Source organism: Carettochelys insculpta, chromosome 6, assembly GCF_033958435.1.
Source record: "Carettochelys insculpta isolate YL-2023 chromosome 6, ASM3395843v1, whole genome shotgun sequence".
Taxonomy (NCBI): domain Eukaryota; kingdom Metazoa; phylum Chordata; order Testudines; family Carettochelyidae; genus Carettochelys; species Carettochelys insculpta.
The window spans coordinates 63,792,830-63,813,973 of NC_134142.1; the positions used below are offsets into that span (position 1 = coordinate 63,792,830).

A 21,144-nucleotide genomic window follows, 5' to 3' on the forward strand; every position below is an offset into this window, starting at 1 on the left:
GACATTTCACCCTTACAATCCATGCCTTATTTTTTCGAGGGGAATATATTTATCTTCGCAAAACCCTTTGTAAGGAAGAACAACAGGAAGTCCTGTGGTACCTCACAGACTAACAGATATTTTGGAACATAAACTTTCTTGGGCAAAGACCTGCTTCATCAGATGCGTGAGCAGGGGATTTCAGGAGAACCCCTCCACTTTCTAAGGAAGAACTGTTATATCCATTATACTACTGAATAACTGAAGCACAGGGACTAAATAATTTGGCCAAATTCACAAAGGACGCCTCTGATGGAAGAAGGAAATACGTTCAGGTATCCCAAGCTCCAGGCTAGCAACCTAACCACTGAACCATCTCATGCTTCCTCTAGTTTATTTACAAATAACATTTTAATTTCTTTCCACATACACAACTGTATAACATGAAAAAACATGCACCAAAAACCAAGACACTCATGCTGTTTTGGATAACTGTTGTTTTAGAAGATAACTGGGATTCACATACAAGTTAGACTGATGATGCCAGCATGTACTCAACTTGCTGTATGTTGGCATTTGATTATGCGTTTTTCAGCATGACTGCTTCTGAAAACTAATACTGGGGCATTTGAGGCTTCTGAAAGAGATCTACCAGTCTTTAATGTGAGGATTTCCATTAGCCCTTCAGTCACACAAAAAGGCCCCATTAAAATGAGCAGAAAAGTGTAATATGCATCTGTCCACACCAACTGTTCCAGGCACTCAAGTTACAGTTAGATACATGATTAGATACCTTGTTTAGAAGCACTGCAAGTTGAACCTCTCTCGTATGGGACACCCTCATCTGGCAAAAATCCATGGTGCCCCTAGATTTTAGTTGGCCATACGACCAGTTATTACTAGTGTGGCCACCTTTCCCATGGCTCCATAAAGTTTATTCCTGGCTCTCAGTGTTCTATGCTGTTATTTAGCTGTAATACAGCCCTACATGTTTTCTAAGAGCCCAGTAAGCAGTGAAAGTGTTGGTAGTGTGTTAGACAATACTGACCTCCTGTGGTCTGGCAAATTCTCTCATTCACAGTCAGGTCCCAACGGTGCCAAACTAGGGAGGTTCTGCCTGTACTCCACCGCAAGAAAAAGGGCCAAGTAATCATTTCATGCTCTAGGTGCTTCTACAAGCGTTTCCCTTATTTAGTTCAGATAAATTTCAAAATCTCAGAAGTTGATAGCCTTTAGTTACTTGCAAGAAGTCTCTACGACCTTCCCTCCACTGATACTCAGAGCATCTTAACCAACAGAATGGGATGAGGCACGCATTTTCCAACATCGCAAGAACACAAAAGCAAGAGAAAGTGTGACAGAAGCCTAGTGCAGTATGACAGACACATGGTGTCTATTATACAGCAGTCCCTCAAGTTACACGAGGGCTGCATTCCCATGCACCCTCGCATAACTCAAATTTTGTGTAAGTCAGGGAGCGGCTTTTTTCCCTGGTGGAATGCACATTCTGCAGCTGGGAAAGCAGCAAGAGCACTAGGCGCTCCTTTTGAAAGGTATGTCCTGGTGTTGAGGGAGGTGGGGGGGACAGGGCAGTTGGGGATGGTTAAGTCTGGGGGTGGGTTAGGGCTGTGGGAGGGATGAGTTGAACCAAACCTGCTTGCGGGGAGCGGGATGGGCTGGAGCCACAGGCATGCATGAGAGAAAGAGCGCCAGGGCAGGCGCAGGGCATTGAACTGGGGCCAGGAGAAGAGGGATTTTGCGTTGCACTTAACTCGCATTTCAAGGGTTTACTGTATTTTCCACTACATCTGAAAAACACCGTAATCTACGATAGAAGTTTAATCATCTTTCAAACCAGTTTTCAAGAAAGAGTTTGGACAGGATTTCTTCTGAATTATTCCTCACAACAGCTGTTTAGTGAGCACAAAATTCGGAAAATTTAATGGAAAATACTACAATGAACAAGGGTGGAGAACTTCAATAGGACTGAGAAATTGTTTGCAATGTACAATCTTTTCTTCTATAATTTTCCTGTTGCCCCCACTCCCTCCTGTAGAAAGGGGGAAGGAGGGCGGGCTGGAGGCTGCTGGAACTAGGATGCCATTTAAATGTCATGTCCTATGCAGTTTAAATGCCATGTCCTAGCTCCAACATGAACCAAGAGAAACCCTGTATCACTACCTGCTGGTAGAATTAATCACAGAAGCTTCCAACTACTTGATTCTAAGAGAGATTGTTTTTAACTTAAATTTGGCCCCAAAATAAAATTTTGCAAAGACAAACTTTAATGAAACCTAAGAACAAGGTAAACTGACTCAGTTTCCCAATCTGTTTAACAGAGATTACAACATTCTTATAAATTAAGAAAATTAGGATCAACATTTATATAGCACTTTGTGTGTTACTTTTAGTATTCAAAGTGCTAAGTATTATTCTTGCAGGATATGGGAGTCTTGGAAAAGTAAGACATTCTGACGGCCTCATAAGAGAAATATGGATTATAAAGTGAAATATATTTGGCTCACAGTGATTCAGAGCTCAAGATACCATTAATTTACAGCCAGCCAATGGCATGATTCATATTTGGCCTCTGAACTGGAAATACGAGACTGTAACACCTCTTATTAATTAAACCTAATATGCAAAGTTAGTCTATGTTTACAGGGAGGAGGGGTGGGGAATACGGTGATCCTTAAAGCAGTTGCCTTTCAAACTTGTTAGCAGTTTCAGCAGATTTTCAGCCATGGAAACTGAATTACCCTTTGATAATCCTTTCAGGTCAGGGTTGAGACCTATTTGTGATGCACAGGCATCTTAGAAACCCACTTTCCACAGAGAAAAGTGGGAGACACCCACAACAGCTGGGCTCAAGCAGCAAGGATGCCTCAGTCCCTGATGTCATGGGGATGAAGCGGGTCTTTGCCCATGAAAGCTTGTGCTCCAAAATATCTGTTAGTCTATAAGATGCCACAGGACTTGCTGTTGTTCTTGAAGATACAGACTAACACAGCTACCTCTCTGATACCTCCCCCGTAGTGGCTCTTTAGAAAGCTACTGTGAGGGGAAATGCTGATCCTGCAGGACCCCATCTGCCCTGTGAAGCAACTGAAATCCTGCTTCCTAGCCCAAACCTGTGGGGGGAGGAGAAGCCCCCCCCATTCCCTCCTGTGGCAAGCAGGAGGGAGGGCAGGCCAGAGCCTACTAGAGCTGAGATGCTGTTTAAATGCTGTGTCCTGGCTCCAACAGGCTGGAGGGAAGGGGATCCTGCTTTCATTGGTTACTCATTTAGTCAACACCCCTAGCATGACACTGAGCAGATTTTGAAAATGTTTTTGTGCTCTCTGTCTACGATGGTACATTCTGTGGTGGATTTGAAACATCAAGGCATTTGAGCCTTGCTTAGCTTGTTGTATGCACTATGTTACAAACCTCTCTAATAAGACTGTAACCATAGTAAATGTAACATTTATGAGCAATCAGTTCAACTGAAAAAAAGTGGGTGCACCATGAAATTTTTTATCTCATTGAAGCATATATTGTGTTACTGAAAAAGGTGGGAACCGGCATATTAGTGTTTGCAGGACAGGGATTTAAGGGGAAAAAAAACCACGTGGTAGTAAGTCTCAAAGCCCAGGACAACTGACTAGGGCTTGCAATATGCAGCTACACATAGCTGTGTAAGGGTTGCTACTGGGGCTACAACCCAGGCTCTGAGACAAGCCTACCTGCTTGATTTCAGAGGCCAAACTCTGGTGCAAGAGAAATTCTGGACTGCTAACCTTTTGTCCCATAGCACACATTGGAGCCAATGGACCCTGGATTTGAGACTCTCTGGCACAGGATTTGTTTTCTGTTTTGTTGCAGTATGGGCATGCCCTAAGAATTTAACTCAACAATTGGTTGTGCTGGTATTTGCAGGAGTGTCTCACTAGAGTCGTGCATGGAGGAATGAAAGACGTGATCACGAATGTCCAGAAACAAGGGCCCAGAAGTCCCTTCCAAACAACATGCATCACACTTCAATCCTTTTCTCCTTCAAACCATCTGTGAGAACTTATCTGTTCCATGAAGACTACAAAGCCTAGACCTCCTCTGAAGGGAACAGTACCTCATATAAAATAAAAGTGAAAGAAACAAAAAGTAGACAAATTAGCAAGAGAATAAATCAAGTGAATTATAGAATTAATGACAGTCACACATTTTGTTTGAAGTTGAAAATCAGAAATAGTCTGAATGGTTCAAAGCAGAAATAGGAATGAGAGAGTTCATGGACCATTTTTCTGGGTGTATGTGTTCATTAAGTACAGGCGCTTACTTTAAAGTGCATGATTTTCCAAAACATATCACTGTGATATTTTTGCCAGGTTACATGAACAAATTAACGCTTGCACCTAGGTGTGCACACTAACGAGCTCACTTACTAGACCTTTTCAGATGCAAGGTCACAGCTGTTTTCAGATGTGGGCCTATTTGACTTTACCAAAACCTAAGTGACAGCATGAGGATGGGCATAAAGCAGTCAGAGTACAGAACCCAGCACGGCTAGCAGTGAGGAGTTAAAGATCTGTGCTTGGGCCTTTGCTTTAAAACAGGAGAAAAATCTGCTCAACTCCAGAGAAAAAAAAAACACCCCAGAGGATCAGCGTTAGGAACAGACGCACAGCCCGCCCCCCCACACTCACAGACCCCAGTGCCAGGCCACCACCAGGCCAGGGTCCTCCTACATCCCCAGAACCTCAAGGGGCTGCTTCCTAGCCCCCACCACATTACTGAGCCATTAACGATCCCCGCCCTCTCCAACCAGGCAGAGCCCCAGCACCCAGCGCCTGCCCGCCGCACAGACGCCAGGCGAGGCCTCTACTCACAGGCCGAGTCCTCCTGGTCCCACCACAGCTTGGCAGCCCCGCCGCCCATCACGCGACTCGGAGAGAGCGGGCCCCACCACCTCCCCGCGGCTGCCGGCCGAGGCTTCCCCCGGCAAACGGCTGCACCCGCGAGCCCAAAAGGAACCGCGGCGCAGGACAAGCAAAGGTGCGTCCCCACAGCCAATCAGCGAGCTCAGCGAGCGCCGTGCCCGCTGGGAAATGGGAGTTTCTACAGCTCAGGGCAGCGCTTGGCCTGCTGGGAATTGTAGTCTTGGGAGCGGAAATTGCTGTGTTCCAGCGCGGCCCATCTCAGCCTACAGCCACGCTGATCCCATACGGCCGGCGTGGAGGGGGGAAGCCGGGCATGCAGCATGGGGGCAGTCCAGTGACTCGCCACTTCTGCTGTTTATATAGTGCTATACATGTACGTGCCACTTCACAAAACGTGGGGAAAAAAACGCTGGGCCGGAGGCGTTTACTTGTAAGTCCCAAACAGCAGAGCTCAGTAGCCAGAGGCCATGGGGCCTTTGTTGCGAGGATCACAGAATAAGCGGATTTGAGAAATGATCAGACTCTAATATAAGCCTTTATTCTGTTGAGGGACTCTGAGACTCAGTCAATCTGGGAATTAACAGGAGTTTATTAGCTGGCGAGGAAGAGATTTTGTTAGTCTTTAAAGTGTTACGGGACTGCTTTTTTGTTTTGATAGTATATAGAGTAACACAGCTATCTCTCTGTAGCTATTTAAATGTTGTAAGGAAACTCAGTCAATCACTGTTACACAGCCAAAAACTGTCTGTTCCTTGTCTCTAAACAGTCAATACCTTCGCAGTCCTTTCAGTCTATTCCTCTTGTCCATTACAGTCCAATTATACTAGCCATACTCACAGGATAAGTGGTGTCATACGCTGAGGGTAGTCATTGATATATAGACCTGAAGAAACAAAGCAAGCAGTCCTGTAGCACCTTAAAGACTAACTAACTAATAGACTATTATTTATTGATAATGACTTTTTGTGGGAATGATGACGTTGCTATTTAGCGCTTGCACACCGTCAGTGATGTGATCACCTGTTATGTACCACTGTGGATCATTTTTTGGAAGCTGATGTCAAGAATATTCAGCTTTATCAAGACGCGCAATTGGTCAGTTGTTACCCTTCGGTAGCACGTAATTGTATAAAACTGAGTTCTCGAATTACAGAGAAACAAAAACAAAAACACAGGAATCAACTGAATGCTGCCCCAGATATGCAAATCCAACTTTCCAATATTAAACCAAATATAAAAAGAGTATGTCAAGACAAGAAAAACCACTCTTTGCATTGAAAGCTGCCAATATAATGCATATTAGATTTTGAGCTTTATTTATTTATTTTTTTTTAAACACATAAATGTGATTTTTCAACTCCATATATAAGACTGTTATTAGGGGCTCCAAAAAATTATTTCAAGTTTAAAAGGGTTCCATGGCCAAGTAAGATTGGGAAACATTGCTCTAATATCGTGGAATCATCAGGGCCACAAGAAAGTTGCAAACACTTGCTGACGTGAGACTACTCAGATTTTTTGAGCATAAATAAAGGGGTTTACATTTGGCCCTGTGTGGGGCGTGGGGGAAATTATCATTCAATACAAGTATAGTTGATGCACTTGATGTAATGTTATTTACCCTAGTTTGTAGTTTCAGAACTTGGGTGTGTCTTCCTATCTCTACCATGTGTTGTGGAAAAATTCAACATAAACAAACACACAAGACAGGGCATAGAAAGCATGCAGAATAGAAATAAGGGAAGTTAATCCTTGATGTATATGATGTAGAACTTGCCATATTAGACGCCAGTTTTGATGGTATATCCCTAAAAACGAGTGTTGAGTCCCCCAACTGCACACATGCTCCCTGACTACACAAGATGGGGACGAGCACCAGGACAGCCACTGAGACTAGCTGATAACAGAGGCAGAAAAGGCTCATAAGACACAAGAAAACGTTTCAGAAAGCGCGTTCTAACATCTAAAAGCAAAAGAAAACCAGGACTCCACATTGCTGCGAGACACCAGAAGTCACATGTGAAGTCTGCAACCCCCAAGAGTCCGAAATCACCTGACAACCAATACGCATGCTCAGAACTGGCTTCGGGGTCGGTCTCAGGTTTCCACGTCGAGACTGACCTCCGCCCTCCGCCACGTTGTTTATTGATGCCAGTCAGTGGGGCCCCAGCCAATCCCTTCGCTTGCTTCCCGCTCTGCCAGGCGGCGATTCGCGAGAATAGGTCCGGCCGCCATGCTGAGTGTGGCCAACGAAGGGCCTTTCGCTCCGCCATTTTGAACGTGGCTCTTCCCTGCGGTGCGGGGTTCCGCTTCCGGTACCGGTGGGACGGGCGGGGTCGGTGTCTCTGCTTGCCGGACAGGTGTTGCTGGTGCGGGGAGACCCGGGATGGGGCATTAAAACGACGGCTCCGCGATCACTCAGGGCTCGAGTGTGGCAGCAGTGGTGGTTAGAGGTGCTGGCAGAAGGTGGGAAGAGATGGACATTTCCGGCTAAGGGCCTGTGTTGTCCCGTTCGGGGAGCGGTGCGAAGTCCAGGTTGGAGGGTGCCCTGGGCTGGCTCCCTCAGTCCGGGTGCCTGGCTCGAGGGCTGGCTTGTGAGGCTGCGTCGGGAGGTGGGGCGGGGAGTTACAGGGAGCGGGTTTCAGAGTCCTGGGCCCTTGCCCCATTGGGTGGATGGGAGGCTCTCGCCGCCCCGGGGACCTGTGCCTGTATTGCCTATTCCTGGCGAGGCGCCTTCTGTGCTAAACGCTTCGCTAGTTTCTAACTGTAAAGGTAGTGGGGATTTGGCGACCTCTCATCATTGTAGTGCCTTAAGAGCGTATGACTATTGTGCTTCTCGTCGCCTGATTAAATCAACTTAAAACGTGTTCCTTTATAGCTCAGTGCCGTTTGGTATGTATAAGGGAGACCACCTGAGCTGCAGAAAATGGTGCTTGGTGGCAGATGACTAACAAAGTAGAGAGGAGAATAGACTTATTTAAGATCTAGAAAGTAAAGGCCTGCAATATAAGAGTGACCATTCTGGTCGGACTAATGGTATCCATTAGCCCTGTATCTTGTCTGCTGACAGTGGCCAATGCTAGGTACTTGAGAAGGAATGAACAGAATAGGTAATCATCAAATGATCTGTTCTCTGTTTGCAAAAGGTGGGAATGAATGACAAACTAGGGCTATCCAGAACATGTTATCACAAATCTGTCCATCCTGATTAAAAGCTTTTGGTAGACCTATCTTGCAGGAACTAATCTAGTTCTTTTTTGAATCCTGTTACAGATCTGGTCTTCGTAACATCTCCTAACAGTGACTGCCACTAGCTAACTGTGTGTACTGTGTGGGGGAAAAAGTACTTCTGTTTCTGTAAAACCCATCTGTTAATTTAGCTGGGTGTCCCTTAATTTTTGTGTTAGATGGAGGTGTAAATACAATTCCTTATGCACTTTGTCCACAGTAGTCAAGATCATATAAATCTCTATCATAAGCCCTTCTCCTCCCAGTCATCTCTCTTCTAAATTGGAAAGTCCCAGTCTTTTCAATCTCTCTGTTATGTGAAAGCTGTTTTGTTTCCCTAAACATTTTGTTGCCCTGTTCTGTAGCTTTTTAATGATCTTTTTGAGACCACTTTTGTATAAGTTTTCAAGAGATGGGTATACTATGGATTTGTGGAAGGGTGTTACATTTTCAGTGCATCTTTTTCCTAGTGGTTTATAACTACAACAAATCTTTTCCGAGATGGAGTTAAAAGATCAGTTTGTTTCAGTATCCTTATAGAGCCCCTTGCCTTGGCAGAGGGGGTTTAGGAAGGTCAGTAGAATGAGTGGTGATAGAAGATAAGATCCTGAGGGACTTAAAACCTTTATGGCACATGTAAAAATGCTATGTTTATCAAACCTTTGTCCAGATCTAGAGCAGACTGTAAGCATATTTTAGGATACTTTTGTTGTATTAATTTGGAAGAAATAAGTTTTTACTTTTGATGCTGCTCCTCACAACATTTCAGGAGCTGAAACAGCTGCTTAGGAAGGCTCTTCCAGGGACAAAAAAGAGTGTCCTTCCCAGTGTTTGAGTTGTGGGGTCTTTTGACTCAAAGAGGCTGGAAAATGGGTTCTGAAAGAAATGCAGTGATGATCTGGAAATTCTTCCCTTTGAATAACTTGCTCTTCTTGTAAGTTTAGGGACAATTGGCAAAAGTGCTTTGTGTCCTTTTGGGATAGCAAGAAGACTGTACACAAATGTGCTAAATCTGTGTATAATAGGTAGTCTGCTAGTTAGTCTGGGAGAACTCTTATGATCTGGACATGATGTCTTCCTGGAGGTGAAGAGCTGTTTCTGCTTAAACCCCAGGGGAGGGTGGGGGAAGAACACCCTGGTGGTTCTGTTTCCTCTGTGCAATGTGTTCAGGAAGCTGATAAGAGAAGCCAGAAGTGGTGCAGAATGGTGTGTGTCTTTTAACCCCATGCCCTAATAGTTGACTTTTCTCATTTGGAAATAAGACAGACTTTGATGGGGAGAACAATGCTGGGAGAGAGTGCTTGCCGTTTCATGGTATCCTGCAGCAGGAATCTGCCATACCTAGAGCATAAATAGGCTTATTCTCCTTTCAATTAATGAAGGAGTTTAAGAAAGCACATGTGTTCTTCTGGGCACTCTTTCATATAAAAGACTTACTAGGCCTAAGCTATCTGATGGCTTCTGAATCACCTACTTAACATTTGATAGTACCACTTTTTAATCTTCTGATCTCTGCAAGTAGCCTGCTCAATCCGAAAACTGAGGGTACATCTTCACTACCAGAAAGGTAGACCCTGATTTGGTCAGTCTCCTGGAGTTGGATTTAGTGCATCTGATAGGGACACACTAAATCAAATTTGAGGGTGCACGGGGGCGGGGGGGGGCAGAGCTACATCAGCACCTGTACTCCTGCCCCTTGTTAGGCCTCCCTTAGCAGAGGCAGTGTGGAAGCCCGTATTAAGGTATGTCAGCTCCAGCCATGTAACTATCATAGTTGGCATTGCATACCTTAATTTCTCCTTCTGTAGTGTAGACCTGCTCTGAGACACAGAATGGGTATGACCTGACTTTGGCCACACGTTCACTGTCAGAGCTGAGATTATAGCTCAGGAGTTCGTGTTTCCCTCTTTGCTCCTGAAACAATTAGATTATATCTGTCATTTCCTGCCTTTGTTTTTTAGGAAATATCATACCTGTAGATGCCCATGTCAGGAGTTACCCTGTTTTTAGTAGCATGTGATTGTGCCTAGGCTACTTGGGTCCTTCGCTGGAGCATGCACAGAATTTTACAAATCAATGTGCCAATGAATGAGTTTGCTTTGAGGACAGATTTAAAAAAAAAAACAAAACTTATTCCGTTCAACTGGTAAACTCGCCAAATTAAACAGAGTACAGTATTTTACTTTGTATAGCCACTTGGCAAGGTATTATGCAATAATTCAATACCAACATTTATTCTGGACCACATGCTCTCTTGAAACCTGTACTCTGGAAAAATTGTGCTCCTCCCCCCTCCCCCCCCAATTAAGGGTCAGGGCCATTTATTTGATTGTTACCGTAGTTTGGCAGTTTTATTCTCAATGTTTTTTGCCTAAATCTAAAATGTTTAAAGGGCAGTCAACTGAATTATTGTGCTAATAATTTTTTGCCCTATTGTCAAAGTAACATCTGCATTAATGTAATGGATCACCATAGAAAATATTGGCTGGATTTATAGACTTTTTTTAAGGCCAGAAAGGTCCAGTATGAGCTGTTTTGACTGTCAGAAGAACTTTATTAAAATCAAATCCATAATAAGTATATTTTAAGGTCTGTACACCCACTTTTGATGTAAAAACACAAACTGGTGGAAAACTAAATGTTTAATCTGTTCTTTTTGGTAACTACCCTCAATGTCTTTAAAGATCCAACTAGAAAAGTCAGACGTTAAAGCTGGACATATTCAGACTGTCCTGCAGATGAAGATTTGACAGTGGAGAAATAGTTGCCCTTTGGGCCCTCTCGGAGAGAGAGGATGTGAGCTATAAAGTGTTCTTATTCACCTCCAACAGCTTCTTGTGGGAAAACAGGAATAGTTGATCAAAGTTATCAACTGTTGCACAACATTGGGCTTTTGTAGAATGCAAGTGCATCTCTGACTGGGAACTTCAGGAAAAAAATTTGTGGTCCATCTATCACTACTGTAAAAGTAAAAATGAGTAACAATAAGATTATATAATACACAACTGTACATATGACCTCAAAATGCAGAATACTTTGGCTGGCTGCCCTGAAATTATTTGGGAAATGAAGTGTTCATTGCTTGAGAATTATAAACACTCAAGTGTCTCAAAACCCTCTCTTATGATGCCTTCCCCCTGCCTTTTACTACCAGCAGGACAAGGGATAGAAGTTAAAAACACTTGCTGAGTAAGCACAGGTAAACACTTTCTCTATTATATGGAATGCGCCTTTTGTTTTGTTTTCCTTGAAAAGTTCCTTTTCTGGAAGGCGTGAGTACAAGGGGAAATCATACTAACTTAATGAATGAGAAGTTGTAACAAATGGCACATTGAGGTGGAAAAGGGAAGTGCTAGACAGAACAATGACGGGAAAAGGCATTGCTTGTTGACTTAAAATTGTTTTGTAGTCTTTTAACACAGATGAGTCAAATTTTGAGAATTTACAAGGGTGAGACATTGAAGGTGTGAGTTTACACTATGATTTAAGTGTTTGTATTTTTGATCAGCCTTCATGCTCAGGAATATTTTTATTTCCTCATCTCAGAACTAGTTTTCAAACTGAACAGATATGGCAACATGAGGGCAGATAAGAGGGAGGGGGGATCAAATTTAAACATGCTGTCTGAACTTGATGCTTATTAAATGCACATCACTATAAACTTGTGCAAAGGAGTGACTTACTAAACTTTGCACTATTGTGTAGTTGATGCATGGAAAGCTAGTTGACCAACAGGGTTGTTAATGAGACTGATTACGAATGGCCTTGAGTTTTGGGACTCTGCTTGCAGTTGAACTAAAGAAATTTAGTTGGATGGTACTAAGCAAATATTTCCAGTAATCCCATTGAATTAAAGAATGAGATTAGAACTAGTACATTTATTGTTGCTTGTAGTCTAAATGATTTCTACGAGTGCCAGTGAAGCACAAGGAAGTGGAGAAAAGTTTTTAAAATATTGGTGGTAGAAACTTCCCAATGGTGATGCTAGTGTTCTTGAATCTCCTATAATATGATTCTAAAAATAGATGCAATCTTGCTGTTTTTTTCTTTCCAGAAGTGAGATGTTAACTTCCTTGTATGTTGTAGTGCTTCTAGAAGATAAAGGAAATATCTACACTAGATAAGAAATCATCCGTGGCTGGCCTGCATCAGATGACATGGGTCTGGGTTTCATAGCCACAAAATTGCAATGTACAACACCCGTAGGGTGTTTACTGCAGTATAGAAAGATCAACAGGGCTTAAAATAAGCATCTGCGAAACCTGAAGTGGGGGGAAGAACAAAACTAGCAAAAGAAGTAGCTTTTAAATTTTCCTAACAGGAGAATTTTTTTTGTTTAAACTATTAAAACTATGCCTTTTTCTTGGCGTTCTCTTTAAAGATTAAAAAATTATTTTGCTCAGTCCATGAGCTTTCATGGGGCAGATCCACATGATCTAATTCTAGATCTGACAAGGAGTCTGCCCCACAAACTCATCACTTAATAAATTATTTAGTTTGTCTTTAAACTGTTACATGGTTGCTTTTCTCTTCTGTGAAGATAGACTACCACAGCTACCTCTCTGACTATTCACCATATTTGTGGTTGGGAAGGAATTTTCTTCTAGAATGGATACCATGTAGCACCAGAATTAAGCAATCAGGCAGCAGCAGAGACAAAAACCAACAAATACCGTGACTGCTCTGCATTTTAAATTTAGGTACATCTGGGCTGCCTGACCCCACCCCACTTGCTCGGTGGAAGGCAGCCACTTACAGATAGTTTCACAGGTACATATGTGAGTGCCTGAGTAGAAGCACTGCTGGCATCTGCAGCTTTCCTACAAGCACATTTCCCTACCCTCCTGTCCAGGAAAGGAACTTCCTGACTGAGCTTCTGCTGGAACCTGACCTAGAATGTCTGATGCTGGAGCCCAAGCTCCTGGCTGCATGCTGCACTCTGGAGGAGCATCTCTCTTTTCTAGAGGACCACAGCCTGCACTGTGTACCCACTGATGTAGCAGTGCTTCACTCAGCACCTTGCAACCAGAGGCTGGAACCAGCTGCTTGCACGCACACCTACTCAGGAGGCAGACACTTATGGATAGGAGGTGAAGAAACTGGCATCTGCAAGCACAGCTGTGAGCTCCTGTGCGGAGGAGTCCGTCTTAAGGAGCGTCCCATGACCTCTTGTTCAGAGTTGCAGACATTTGAGTTACACACACCTTGGAAAGGAAGGTTTTTGTAACTGAGGTTCCACTGCCTTTTTTGGGCCTGGGGCTGCATACAAGTGCTTTTTTGTTTGGGGGGGGGGGAGGGGAGGGAGCAAAACAAAAACCCTCACTGACATGGCCACCAAATGAGATGGTAGGGGTACGGGAGGGAACACTTCCTGAGCTGGGACCCAACTGAGAAGCAGAAAGACATTTGCCTCACTTGCATGGCTCAGGGCACCAGGGTTTTCCTTGTGGGGCTGGAGCACCAGTCCTCGTAGCTTTGCCTGAGGGCTGGATTTACTTTTCTGGGGTCCCAAGACTAGATTTTTATGGGTACCACAGGGTTGGGCCAAAAATAAGGGGGTCCAGTATGTGGGATGGTGCTGCTGGGGCAGGGCAGGATTCAGGGTTTAGGAAGGAGGTTGGTTGGGTGCTGTAGCAGTCTGCGATGGAGATAAGGGAGGGAGAGGACGGTGGGGGTTGCGGTGCCTATCTAGTACAGCTCCCATTTGGCAAGGGGCACAGGAGACTCCATACTGCCATGTGCTTGCAGGTGCTGCCTACCACCACTCATGTTGGCTGTAGTTCCTGGCTGGTGATCAGGGAGCCAGCAGGTGAGTGAAAGGACAGCTTTCCTGTAGCTGTGGGAGAGGGGAATTGGTAACACAAGAGCTGCTTCCTTCACCTGCAAGGCAGAGCAGACAACAGAGGGGTGTTAGTACCAGCTTCCCCTGGAGCGCTCACTCCAGTCATGTGAATGGGTGTCAAGGCTCTGACTTGCCGCAGGGCTGTTCAGTCAGTGCCAACTCACCCTGCTTTAGGAGGGGAGGGGTGGATCCAGTCTGCTGGCTGTATGTTGCTCATCCCTGTTCTACTGTATGCTAAAGACAACCCTTAAATAAAACTTGTGATCAAATTTGGAACCTTCTCACTTCAAGTAGAACTTCTTTCTTTGGTATTCCCAAAATGTGTGGGGATGATTGGTATGCTGTGTGGTGGCATCTCATATGAACTTTGCACTGACTCTTTACAAGGGAGCCCTCTTCATTGCAAGATTGCAGTAAAGTTAGTACCAAGACCTGAGTTTAATCCTCCAATTAATACCATTGCTAATACAATGCATTTTTCAGTGCAACAAAGAACCAACCTTCTTCTGAGCATCCACAGTACAGCCAACGCCCAGCCAGCAGCTCCATTTTTGATCTCTGAATTTTCACCCTAGTTTTTCATCAAACGAGTTGTTTGTAAATTGGGGGACAGGTGTACTAATAGTGTCCTGCAGATCCCTGCCCTCTAGTGACTTCTGAGAGCACCTTACTGGTGGGAATGTAGAACGTATATTTAGTGACAAAAGCAGTCAACAGCAAGCAGTATGCATACTGTGGTGTGTAGCAACACACATTGCTGACAGGCTCCAGCAGAGGGAAGCAGCAGGGAAAGATTTTTAGCAGCTCTGTTGCTAGAGCCTTTCCTCACCACTGGGAGTTATCTGAGCCTTTACCCAGTTCCTCCCTCGGCAAGAGCTTTTTTTTTTTTTTTTTTCTGTGAAGTAGAAAGGGCCAACAGCAGGGCACAATGCTGCTAAAAATAGTCGGGTTGACTTGAAGCTACACAGAAGCTCATATTCAAAGCTCAATGGACATTTTTTTTCCAGAGCATGCCAGGCCTTCAGATGTACTAAACCCTTTATTTAAAAAAAAAAAAAAAAAAAAAAAAATGTGGCAAGGAGTCAAGGAATCTCCTTCCATCAAGATAAACAACTTTGAACTTAAAGTAATGAATGAGTTCACATACCTGGGGTCCATTATTGCAATCAACTTTTCACTTGAAACAGCTCTCCAGGGATTGCCACCCCCTTTTCTGTGCTGCCATGACCTCCGTGCAACAGATTAAAATACTATGAAAGTTCAGCTCTGAACAGCTGACAGTGTGAATTTGATCCATTCTCAAATCCTAAGGCTGTGAAATTGGCTATCAGGGATGATACATTTGGTATGACCCTACTTAACTTCTGAGCCTTTTTTTCCTGAGGAGGCTTTCATGTTTTTTTCACTGAATTTTTGGAGTCTCCTTCAGGGACAAAGGCACTAATACCAGTGCTGAAACAGTCCAGTTTATCTAGTATTTCAACACTACTACTACAGAGGTGCCTCTTCTGGCTTCAGTATGTGTGCCAAATGAATGATTGTGTCATAGGACTTCCTCTATATGGAACTGACACTTGGAAAAAGACCCCCAGGACAGCTGAAATTGCATTTTGAGAAACTGCAAGTGAGCCCGTAAAGAGGTAGACTGGGATGTGGATAAATCTGAAGCTCACGCTCAAGACCACAGCCTTTGGAAATGAGAGCTTAACAAGTCTCTGGAGTTACAAATGGAAGTAGTCCAGTTTAGCAAGGACAAATCTAAGCTCTGCCTTCTGTGAGAGGGCCAAAACATCACCTTCAATGTGACAGATGAGCCAAGATTGTCTGTCTCAAGTGAGTCTCTTCAGCCATGTTCACAGCTGCCATTAAACCAAGTAAATTCTTGTTTGGTCCAGGTTGCATACCCAGCCTCTCGGGACCGATGGATGCCAACTAAACCTTGGGAGGCACTGTTTTGGTTTGTCAAGATCCATATAGGGTACATGTCTTATTCATCCAAGCAAGAACTCTGTCTACACTACTTAGAACTATGCTGGGGGCATGAAGTATAGTCACTCTTGGATGCTGCAAGGAATGTGGGGTTGTAACCAGCCAGGCTCGGGTTCCACAGAAAGGAGGCTGCACCCAGAAGGCGAGTGCTATGTTTGGCTTATTGAAAGCGCGTGACACCCGTGACGGGAGCCCCGGAGACGCCGCAGTCACCAGTGGGGGTGGGGGGGGGTGGAACCCGACGTGTTGGAGCTTCGCTCAGGGAGAGGCTCTGTAACAGGCCTCCTAACACTAGCTGATAAAGCTCAACCCATTAACATAAGATTGCCTATGCATTCCTTATCACTATTTCTTGTGGCCTACTGCCAGCATAGCCTTGAAGTTTTGACAAGTGTGCTTTGCTTGCAGTTGTTGCCATGGCAGGGTTAGTTGTCTTGCAGCTTTTCACCTTGCACAGACTGGTCTGTTTGGAATTCTCCTGAGGATTCACAGAGGGGTTGGACTGAACTCTCGACTGTTACAAAGTCTTCTCACACACTGTATGGGTGTAGAGGTACCATTGGTGGTGGTTTGGATGACAACAGGATAAACAGACCCATGGAATCTGATATTGTAAAGCTTTATGCTTCCCACTCTTAATGATGGATTTAAACAAATTGATTGGAAGATCTTGCTTACATGTACATATGAGGCGCTTAGTGACTTATGTTTGCTTGGTTTCACAAGGGTTAATCCGTTCCAGTTCTAAGAAACAGTGATTTGAGTTGGTGATGATACTGTCTAACAAATAGATTTGTGTAGTGGTTTTTTTCTTTGTTGTGGGAACTGGAAAATGGGTAGCTCAGAAAATAGATGTATATTGGGCATCAACATTGCAAAATGAGCTAACTTGTTTGGTTAGACAAGCAGTTAAGTAAACAAGCATAAACTGTCTGCTTGCTTTCATTGTCATGTGTCCCTGTAGAGCTGAACTGTAAACTCAGAGAACCCCAAAGGCTGGAGCTCTAGGAAAGGATGTGCTTCAGCTGTTGGCAATCTGGGTTAGCATTGGTCCTAAAAACCACTTTTGTCAAGGAAGAATAGACAGAGCCTATAACCAGAAATTTGCCAGAGATGCCAAGGAAACACTGCTACAACTGAGACCAGCAAAGCATGAGAGCATGTTGAAGAGCCCATGTGGCAGGACATAAATAGAGCAAATCTGGCTGCTGTAACAGTGAGCCTTACTAGGGCTTTATATCTGAAGTTAAGTAAAAGCAAACTCTAACTTGTCAGTGAGTGTTCTGTTAAAACACTTCAGTTTGTCCCTGGCTGTAAGAAGGCCAAACTTGCCCCAGGAGTGACTGTCTAGCTGGTACGTGGTCCTTAAACAATAAGGAAAATACTAGCTATGTATTACCTGCCATGATGATATATGTGGCTGACAATGAGAATTTGATATTCCTGGGATAATTCTGTGCCACTGTGCAGGTGTCAAAATTTGCAGAAATTAACATAGTGTGCGCAGCATTTCCTTTGATCTGTGTGCACACACACACGAAGGGCAATGGGCTGCAGTACTGTTGGCCACAACAAGAGGTCACTGAACCTGGCAAAGCCCAGCTCACATGTAAAAAAGAAGATTCCTGGCAGCTGCAGTTCTCAGCATGCGCTGGGGGAAGGAGAGGGCAGTGTGCAGAAAAGTCTGCATAAGTATGAGACCCAGCATCAGGCTGACACCCCTGTCTTGTGTCCCTGGGCTCTAGAAGTGGGAGGAAGCTGGTATCTGGAATTTGGGGTGCTCTGGGGGAGGAGGGAAAGAGGGCACAGCTGGGCTCTGGTGGGAAGGGGCTGCAAGTATCTGGGCTGAACAGGAGAGGGAAGAGGGCAGAGAAACTGGGTTGTCATAAGTATTTAACTCTATGTTCGGGGAAAATCTCGTATGCTTCTGTATTGTTACATACATTTTTGCTGACAAGTATTTTGAAGTAAATTAACAAAATAACTGACACTGGCATGATCATGTATGTTGCAGAATTTGGTTTTTGACACAATGCCCCTTCCCCAGTGTAATTTGACACTTGAAAAATCATCCTGTATAACCTCTTATATCTATGATGGAGAAATTCTTTCTATATGGCTTTCTGGGTAAAGCACTTCTGTTCCAGTATCTTTTAAAAACATATTTTATCCATAGCCACTGTAGGGACCTAATTTGATTTCCCATGTCAGTGTAATCAAACTTGTCAGGGTTGATCTCATGCGCACAGTAAAATGCTGGCTTGTATTTGTCTCTTTAGAGTGATCAGAATTACTAAAGTTAATTCATAGAATACTTTGTGAAACTTTCCTTAAAATGTACTTCATTATAAGGCACTCTAAGGAATTAATGTGTGTTACTGTTCTAGTTTTCTATAATGGTAATGTTTAGAAGCTGGCACAAGGTTAGATTGGCTTTGAGGGGATAGGGCAATCCCTTTCAACCTAAGGAAAAACAAAGATGTGAAGATTCATAATGGCTACTATTTCATTTAGCTTTGACTTTAAAGAACTTGCTGCCAGTCGTACCAATTTCTCTCTCTTGTCTTAGTATATGCCTTTGGGAGTTCTCTCTCGTGGTAAAAAAAGAAATGCAGGGAGCTGTGCAGGTGAAAATAAAAGTGGAAGATAAGTAGTGGAGTCCTGTGTGGGTACAAATGTGGGTGTGCATCTGTCAGGCTTAACTCATCTGATATGTGATCTGCATTTTTTTTTTTTTTTTTTTTTTGTACAGCAAAGCATTGGAAGGGGGTTAGGAGCACAAGTGAGCAAAGAAGGGATAGGGTTGTGCGGAAGAAGAGGCTGGCAGCCCAAAATCAGGGACTTGTGGGGTAAGAGGATCCATTAGAGGCTCCATTAGACAGATATTTTAAAATCTTACTAATGAGAAGTGTTTCTTCTGCTGAAACAACTTTGCTGTCTTTCTGGGAATTCTCTCCTTTCTGTAGTTACGCAAGATGACACTCAGCATAAGAACAATTCAGATTCTGAGGAATCCTGAAAACAACTTGGCTGCTAGGTGTATTAAAAACTGAGTGAATAATTCAAAATTCAGGAGCTGAATCCAAAAATCCCCTTCAAGAAAAGTGTGTAGTTTGAACTAAAACAGACTTTATTTCTTGGCTTTTCTGACCACAAAGGAAAATACCACCTCCCCCAGGTTTGGGTGAAAAGTTTGGTGTGTTGTTGTGGGGTTTTTTTTTTCCATTTTGGTATATTTCAGGTATTTGCATCTTGTTTTGAAATTTGTCTAAATTTCTAAAGTCATTTCAAGGTGAGCATGACACTGTTTCAAAAAGGCTGAAATAGAATGTTTTGAAAAACCTTAACAGAATTCTACCCAAATTCATGGATTGCTGTGGTGCCTGAAAAATACATTGCTAGCAAACTTCTGGAGGGGAGAAATATCCCTTCAGCTTCAGTACAATATATAATCCTTTTCAGTAAATGATGGATGTCTCTTCTACGGGTGCGGGGCAGAAACGGTGTCTTCTGCAGATTTTCAATTTGGGTTTCAAACTTGCACAGGCTCAGTTTTAAATTCTTTGTTCTCGCTGTGGAATAAATGTTACTTATTTTCCTCCCCCCAGCTTCCCTGCACCCAGGTCACATACATGCATCTTTGCATTCTGTCTAAACATGGCGTTTTAGATACTGTAAGTTAAGTACTGAGGAACTTAGCACTGCCTAGATGTGAAGCACTGAGAAAGTGGCGAACAGTCTTTCAGTTGCTCTGGGTGAAAGAGGAAATGAAGATTATCCAACAGGTGCTAGAAAGCTGATACTTATGTTATATCCCCAGCACCTTAAGGGTTTTTGGTGGGTTGTCCTGGGATAGCTATCCCAGATTTTTGATTTCTCATTAAAACTTACGATGTGGGTGCACTGCTGATCCCTTAACCAGCTGAGGTGGGGTCCTGTGCTGTTTTTATTCTCAAAGCAGATAGGGTACATTTCCCTGGAGCTTCCTGTTATATATTCCAAAGGTTGACCCCACAGTGTAAGTCTCCATTGCCCATGCCACCCCCAAGTTCCCTTCCCTGAGTCATTTAACAGGTTGTGATTGCTGGGGTTGCTGTCATCAAACCAGGCTGGTCCCCACTGGAAAATGTCGCTTTTGTTCCACCAGTCATTTAAGTTTAAAGGAACAAATTCAACTCCAAGTCCTATGGAGGAATTTAGCAGGGTGCACATCCAGCAGTTTGTAAGCACCAGCAGCAGAGGCAATGGTCTGGATGGTGTTTTTGAGCGGGTGCTCAGGTGCAGCTGAGATCACAGTGATTAGGAGGGACATCGCTGCTAATTTGGGCATCATGCTGTTGTGTGCGTTGGGACCATTGTCTAAGTATTCAGTGTTCTTGGCTTTCGCTGGTGTAGGTCCATTATGACTGTCTCACACCAATGTACATTGAAACTAGTTTCTTAGGCATGAAAAAGAAATAGATGGAGAGGAATATTTTCAGAGTTGATAATCTGACTAGACCGGGGTGGGGGTGCAGGGTCTAGGACGGAGGTTAGGTACAGAAGGGACATGGGGTGGGGGTTCAGGGAGGTGGTATGGGGTCAGAGAGTTTGGGTGCAGGAGAGGATTCTGGCCTGGGGGGGAATGTAGGAGAGTGCAGGCTCTAAAAGGGAGCTGTGACTTGGTGCAGAGTGTTTGTGGTGACCTGACACAGGGAGTTGGAGGGATGGGGTGCCAGACGCAGGCTCTGGCGTGGAAGCACTTACCTTAGCTTCTTCCAGCCAGCCGCCCTGTAGGTCCCTCAGGCAGGCTTGCTGCAGCCCCAGGGCTCAGAACAGCTGGCTGTTCCATGTGCCTCTCAGTGCTGTGGGTTGGGCAGGCAGGCTGGCTTTGCATGATGCCCCTGCCCCCAGCACAATCTCTCGGCTCCCATTGGCCAGAGCCAACAAATGGGAATTGAGAGATTATGCTGGGGGCAGGAGCTGCGTGTAAAGCTTACCCCTCCCAAGACCCAGAGAGGTGTACAGAGCAGCCTGAGCCCTGGGGCTACCCCCCTGCCTGCAAGTCCCAGAGGGGTGAGCCTTGGGCTGGATCTGGCCCGTGGGCCTTATCTTGCCCACTCCTGGACTAAAAGCTTGAAGTTCTGGCTAGGCCACATCTTTAGAACCATATAACTTCTGGGTTTTCAGTCTCTTAATATATTGTACATC

General features: G+C 44.2%; 2 protein-coding genes across 6 annotated transcripts in view; one reads left to right on the plus strand and one right to left on the minus strand.

Moving 5' to 3' along the window:
* The window catches only part of ZNF106 (zinc finger protein 106), a 90,587-nt gene extending 85,597 nt beyond the window's left edge, over positions 1-4,990 (minus strand). For all 3 annotated transcript variants that reach the window (XR_012645951.1, XM_074997069.1, XM_074997068.1), the window contains exon 1: positions 4,845-4,990. The gene's annotated coding sequence lies outside the window, so the exon portion shown is untranslated. The remainder of the gene's footprint in view (positions 1-4,844) is intronic.
* Positions 4,991-7,211: 2,221 nt separating this feature from the next.
* SNAP23 (synaptosome associated protein 23) overlaps positions 7,212-21,144 on the plus strand; it is a 28,608-nt gene continuing 14,675 nt past the window's right edge. The window contains exon 1 of one of the 3 annotated variants that reach the window (XM_074998866.1): positions 7,212-7,361. The gene's annotated coding sequence lies outside the window, so the exon portion shown is untranslated. Of the gene's footprint in view, positions 7,362-11,305; positions 11,323-18,797; positions 18,804-21,144 lie in introns of those variants that run through there. The other 2 variants (XM_074998867.1, XM_074998868.1) reach the window with 2 other exon arrangements.